This window comes from Rhincodon typus, chromosome 33 (assembly GCF_021869965.1).
Source record: "Rhincodon typus isolate 14 chromosome 33, sRhiTyp1.1, whole genome shotgun sequence".
NCBI classification, from domain to species: Eukaryota; Metazoa; Chordata; class Chondrichthyes; order Orectolobiformes; family Rhincodontidae; genus Rhincodon; species Rhincodon typus.
The window spans coordinates 8,886,552-8,892,856 of NC_063364.1; positions in this window are offsets into that span (position 1 = coordinate 8,886,552).

The following is a 6,305-nucleotide window of genomic DNA, read 5'->3' on the forward strand; positions in this document are numbered from 1 at the left end:
TTGAATGTATTCAAGAGATGGCTAGATATAGCACTTGGGGCAAAAGAGATCAAAGTTTATGGGGAGAAAGCAGGATTAGGCTATTGAGTTGGATGGTTAGCCATGATCGCGAAGAATGGTCGAGCAGGCTCAAATGGCCTCCTCCTGCTCTTATCTTCTATGTTTCAATGTAAGAAACAAGATGTGGGAGTATTTAATGGATGACAGGGCACTGGGTAGGTCAGAGAAACAGTGGGATCTTGGGATAATTATTCACAGATCCCTGAAGTCTGCAGACCATGTGAATAGGATAGCTAAGAAGGCAAATGGGACATTTGCTTTCATCAGTCGTGGCATAGAGTATAAGAGCAAGGAGGCAATGTTGGAGTTGTATAGAATGTTGGTTAGGCTATAGCTAGAGTGTGTGCAGTTCTGGTCACCTCATTGTTAGAAGAATGTGATAGTACTAGATGGGTTACAGGGGAGGTTCACCAGGATGCTGCCTGGGATGGAGCAATTGAGCTATAAGGAGAGATGAGATAAGGTTGGATTTTTTTTCTTTAGAGCAGAGAGACTGAGGAGGGACATGATTGAGGTGTATAAGATTATGAGGGATATGAATACGGTGACTACGGATCAGCTGTACTCCTTTGTTGAGGGGTCAATCTCAAAGGGGCATAGTTTTAGGGTAAGGGTCAGGAGATTTAGAGGGGATTTGAGAAAAAATGTTTTCACTCATAGGGTGGTGGGAATCTGGAATGCACTGCCTGTGGTTGTGGAGGCTGGAAATTTTACAACCTTTAAAACATTTTGGATGAGAACTTGAAATATCATAACATTCAAGGATATGGGACAAATGCAGGAATTTGGGATTAGCATCCCTTTAATGGTAGTTATTACTGTGTAGGCTCTATGGGCCAAAGGGCCTTTCCTGTGTTGTATGACTATGACCCGACGGATAATCTTTCATCTTCAATATATGAAGTTATCATGAGTGTAAGTAAAACAAGAGTTGTGAATTTCTTGTTGCCTCACTGAGTTTCATTGTCTCTTGATTAAAATGATAATTCTGTGGCAATTGTTTTCATATACTTCACAAATCTTGCCTGGGCTTGTCAGATGATCACAGCAGCCGTTTTAGGTCAGCAGTCTCCTTTCTAAATGTTTTTGGCCCTTAGACGTCTCAAGTACTAAACGCAAATAAATATTGATAGTCCATTTTCACTAAGATCATAATAGGTGTCTCACAAAACTTATGTCAATCTGTGGTCAGGTGACCACAGCAGGTCCAAGTTTGGTTCTTTTTAAAACATTTTGATCCATGCAAGGTCTCAGGCATAAGAATCAGATGACTGAACTTAAAATTGAATAGCCCATAATAACTGCAAATGTAACATTTATTTTACACAGAGTGCTTGCATTCAATACGATGCCATTGTAATAGGATTCAATGTACATAACCTGTTCCTATGCAATGCAAGCTGAGGCCCATGCAGAAACAAAGTCCGTAGAGGAGGTGGACACAGAGACGCTGCAGAAATATAGATACAGGTGAGTGGGCAACAAGATGGACAGATGGTTATTTACTTTGGGAATCAAAATAGGAAAGCAAAATGTTTATTAAAAGACATGAAACTTCTAGATCTTGATGTTCAGAGACACTTGTATATTTTATGAGGAATACAGAAAATTATCAATCAGATAAAGGAAGCAACGAGAATGGAAAATGACATGTTGGCCTTTATTGTACGTTCACTGGAGTTTAAGTTGAACAAAGTCCTGTTGTAATTCTAAATAGCTTTGGTGAGATAATCACCAGGAGTATTGTGTGCCATTTCAGTCTCTACATTTCATAGATCATAGATCATAGAATCCCTACAGCGTGGAAACAGGTCCTTCAGCCCAACAAGTCCACACCGACCCTCAGAGCATCCCACCCAGAACCATCCCCCTCTACCCCACCTAATCTACACATCCCTGAACACTACAGGCAATTTAGCATGGCCTATCCATCTAGCCTACACATCTTTGGGCTGTGGGAGGAAATCAGAGCACCCGGAGGAAATCCACGCAGACATGGGGTGAATGTGCAAACTCCACACAGACAGTCACCCGAGGGTGGAATCAAACCCAGGTCCCTGGCGCTGTGAGGCAGCAGTGCTAACCACTGAGCCACCATGCCATCTCGAGGCCACTGGGTGGGCCAGCCACTTATTAATTTAATGAATGATATATTTGTTTTGGAGATAGTACAGTGAAGGTTCACTAGATTGGCTCCTGGGACGGTTGTCTTGTGTTGAGAGACTACGTAAATTGGGCCTATACTCTTTTGGGCTTGGAAGAATACGAGATGATCTCATGTACACATGCAAGATTCTGAGGGGGCTTAAAGGAGCTAAACAATGTGATGTCATTACCCCAACTCAATATCAGGTCAAAGGATGAGGATATGGAGTTGCTCCATTTAGGACTGAGCTGAGACATTTTTCTTCACTCAAAAGTCTGTGAACCTTTGGAATCCTCTACTCTAAAAAGCTGTAGATAGTCCACCACATGTATAGAATGTTCTTTGGCCCTCAGGAAATCACAAGCTATGAGGAGGAGACAGAGAAATGTGGTTGAGGCAGAATATCAGCCATGGTTGATTTGAATAGTGGGGCAGGTTTCCAAGATCCAGCGTAATGTGTGACAAGTCAGAATTTCAGTGCAGTGAGTGACAGGTCATATCCAGAGGCCTGTGTGACACTTTGGGATCCTGGTGCAATGAGTGACAGGTCTGAAAATGGGAAACAGAGGAGAGAGTGGCAGGTGGGGATCTTGGAACATGGGAAAAGTAAGTGGCAAGTTAGGATCTATGCAGTAAGTACTGATATGAATCCTGGGACATAGTTGCAGTGGGTGACAGATTATAGTCCCAGGATCCAATGCAGTGAGTGACAGATTGGGATCCCGGGATATAGGAGCAAAGAGTGATGGCTTACATTCTCATATCCAATGAATGACAGTTGATGATCCACGAGTCCATCACATGGCAGTGCAGCATCAAAAGATCCAATGAGAGATCATGGTCCTGGATCTTGGAAGATGAGGATCCAGTGCACTGGGGTTGTGAATCTGCTTGTCTGTTGAGAGTTAGAACTAGATCGTGGGTTCCAGTGAATTGAAAGATGATAATCTAGCAAATGAGTGGGAGGTCTGGACACTGGGATACAGGGAGAACATAAAAACATAAGAAATAGGAACAGGAATAAGCCATCTGACCCATTCAGCCTTCTCCACCATTCAATAAGATCATGGCTGATCTTTTTGTGACTCAGCTCCACTTATCTGCCCACTCACCATAACCCCTAACTCCTTTACCATTCAAAAATCCATCATTACCTTAAAAACATTCAAAGAGGTCGCCTCACCTGCTTCACTGGGCAGGGAATTCCACAGATTCACAACCCTTTGAGGGAAGGAGTTCCTCCTCAACTCAGTCCTAAATCTGCTCCCCTTATTTGAGGCTATGCCCCCTAGTTCTAGTTTCATCCACCAGTGGAAACAATCTCTTTGCTTCTATCATGTTTATTCCCTTCATAATTTTATATGTATCTATAAGATCCCTATCATTCTTCTAAATTCCAATGAATATAAATCCAGTCGTCTCAATCTCTCCTCAAAAGCCAACTCTCTCAATTCCGTAATCAACCTAGTGAATCTCCTCTGCACTCACTCCAGTGCCAGTACATCCTTTCTCAAGTAAGGAGACCAGTACTGTATACAGTACTCCAGGTGTGGCCTCACCAGCACACTATACAGTTGTAGCATAACCTCACTGTTTTTAAATTCCTTCACTCTGGCAATGAAGGACAATATTCCATTTGCCTTCTTAATTACTTGCTGCACCTGCAAACCAACTTTTTGTGATTCATGCACAGGACACCCAGGTCCCTCTGCACAGCAGCATGCTGCAATTTTTCACCATTTAAGTAATAATCCATTTAGCTGTTATTCCTACCAAAATGGATGACCTCATATTTACCATCATTGTACTCCATCTGCCAGACGCTTACCCACTCACTTAACCTATCTATATCCTGAAAATTTTCAGTGTCCTCTACACACTTTATCACACATCTTAGTGTCACCTGCGAACTTTGACACATTACACTTGGGCCCCAACTCTAATTCATCTATGTAAATTGTAAACAATTGCAGTCTCAACACTGATCCCTGAGGGACACCACTGATTGCCAACCAGAAAAACACCCATTTATTCCCACTCGTTGCTTTTTGTTAGTTAACCAATCTTCTATCCATGTTAATACATTACCCGTAACACCATGTACCTTTATCTTAAGCAGCAGCCTTTTGTGTGGCACCTTGTTGAATGCCTTCTGGAAATCCAGATACATCATATCCACTGGTTCCCCATTGTCCACCACACTCGTAATGTGACCTGCCTTTCATGAACACATGCTAGGTCTCCAATGGGACAATTTCTATCGAAATGTCCCGCTATTTCTTCCTTGATTGTAGATTCAAGCAATTTCCTCACTACAGAAATTAAGCTAACAGGCCTATAGTTACCTGCCTTTTGTCTACCTCCTTCTTTAAACAGTGGCATCACATTTGCTGTTTTTCAAGCTGCTGGAACCACCGCAGAGTCAAGCAAATTTTGGCAAATTATCACACGCACATTTGAGTGGGAGTTCTGGACCCTGGGATCCATTGAGTGAATTATGGCAATCCAGTGAGTGGAAGTCTGGATACTTGAATCCAGTGTGCGTGGTGATACAATGAGTTATTGAGTAGGAGTTCTGGACCACGCGAGCTAGTGAGTAAGTAATCCAGTGAGTGGGAGGTCTAGATACTGGAATGCAGAGTGGGAGTACAGTGAGTGAGCTGGTGATCCAATGAGAGGGACGTGGATATCTAAAGAGAAGGAAGTGATGAATCTAGGCATCAAATGAGTAGAATGGGTATCCTTTGCTATGACTGGGCCCTAGATGCAGTCGGTGAAAAGTGATCTAGATGGCAGAATGTGATGTCTTTGTAGCTGTTACAGAGATCCAGTAGGTGGTAGTCAATGATAAGGTAATCTAGTGGGCAAGGAATGATCTTGGATCGAGTGGGTGGACAGGATACCAGAATCCAATGGTGGAGGGAAGGAGGTGGTGATCCAGTGGTTGGGAGGTGGTGATCAAGAGGCTGGAAGGGTGAGCCATTAGGCAGTAAATGTAGCAGTGATCTGGGAGAGGCAAGGATCTGGGAGGGAGGTGGTGATCGATTAAATGGTGTGGGAGGATGTGATCTGGGAGGCGGTGGTCTAGTGGGCAGTGTGGAAGGTGATGATCCTGGAGGAGGTATTGAAGGCAGTACTCTGGGGTGGTGCATGAGGTGGTCATTGAGTGGTGAGACGTGATGATCCAATGGGTGGTGATCAGGGCAGAAGGCGGTGATTCAGTGGGTTGTGATCCAGGAGCAGTAGGGAGGTGCTGTCCCTATAGGGATGAGAGGTAGTGATCAAGTAGGCGGTGCGAGAGGCAGCTATCCAGTGGGCAGTGCAGCAGGTGGTAATCCACTGGGTGATATAGGAGGTGGCGATCCAGTAGACAGTGCAGGAGACAATGATCAAGTGGGTGGTGATCCGATGGGTGACATGGGGGATCCAGTGGTAGATGCGAAAGGCAGTGATCTGGTGGGCGGCACGGCAGGCAGTGAACCCAGGGTGGAGTGGGGAGGGGGTGTTGTGGTGGTCTGGTAGGCAGTGATCCAGGTCACCAGGTGGTGATCCCAGGCAGAGTGAGGGGTGGTGATCTAGTGTGGTGGGGTGTGTGTGCAGAGGTGGCAATCCAGTGGGGAAGGGATCTAGTGGGCAATGGGGTGAGGGGGTGATCTGGGCCAGGGGGTGGTGGTCTACTGGGCAGGACTGGCAGGCAGGAGGCGGTGATCTGGCCAGGAGGTGGTGAACTGGGCCAGGAGGCGGTGACCTGGTGGGCAGGAGGTGGTGATCTGGTGGGCACTGATCTGGTGGGTGGGGCTGGCAGGCAGGAGGCAGTGATCTGGTGGTGGGAGGTGGTGATCTGGTGGGTGGTGGTCTGGGGGTGAAGGTGGTGATCTGGTGGGCGGGGCCGGTGGGCAGGAGGTGGTGATCTGGTGGGCGGGGCCAGTGGGTTGGAGGCGGTGATCTGGTGGGCGGGGCCGGCGGGCAGGGGGCGGTGATCTGGTGGGCGGGGCCGGCGGGCAGGGGGCGTTGACCTGGTGGGCGGGGCCGGTGGGCAGGAGGCGGTGACCTGATGGGCGGGGCCGGCGGGCAAGGGGCGGTGACCTGGTGGGCGGGG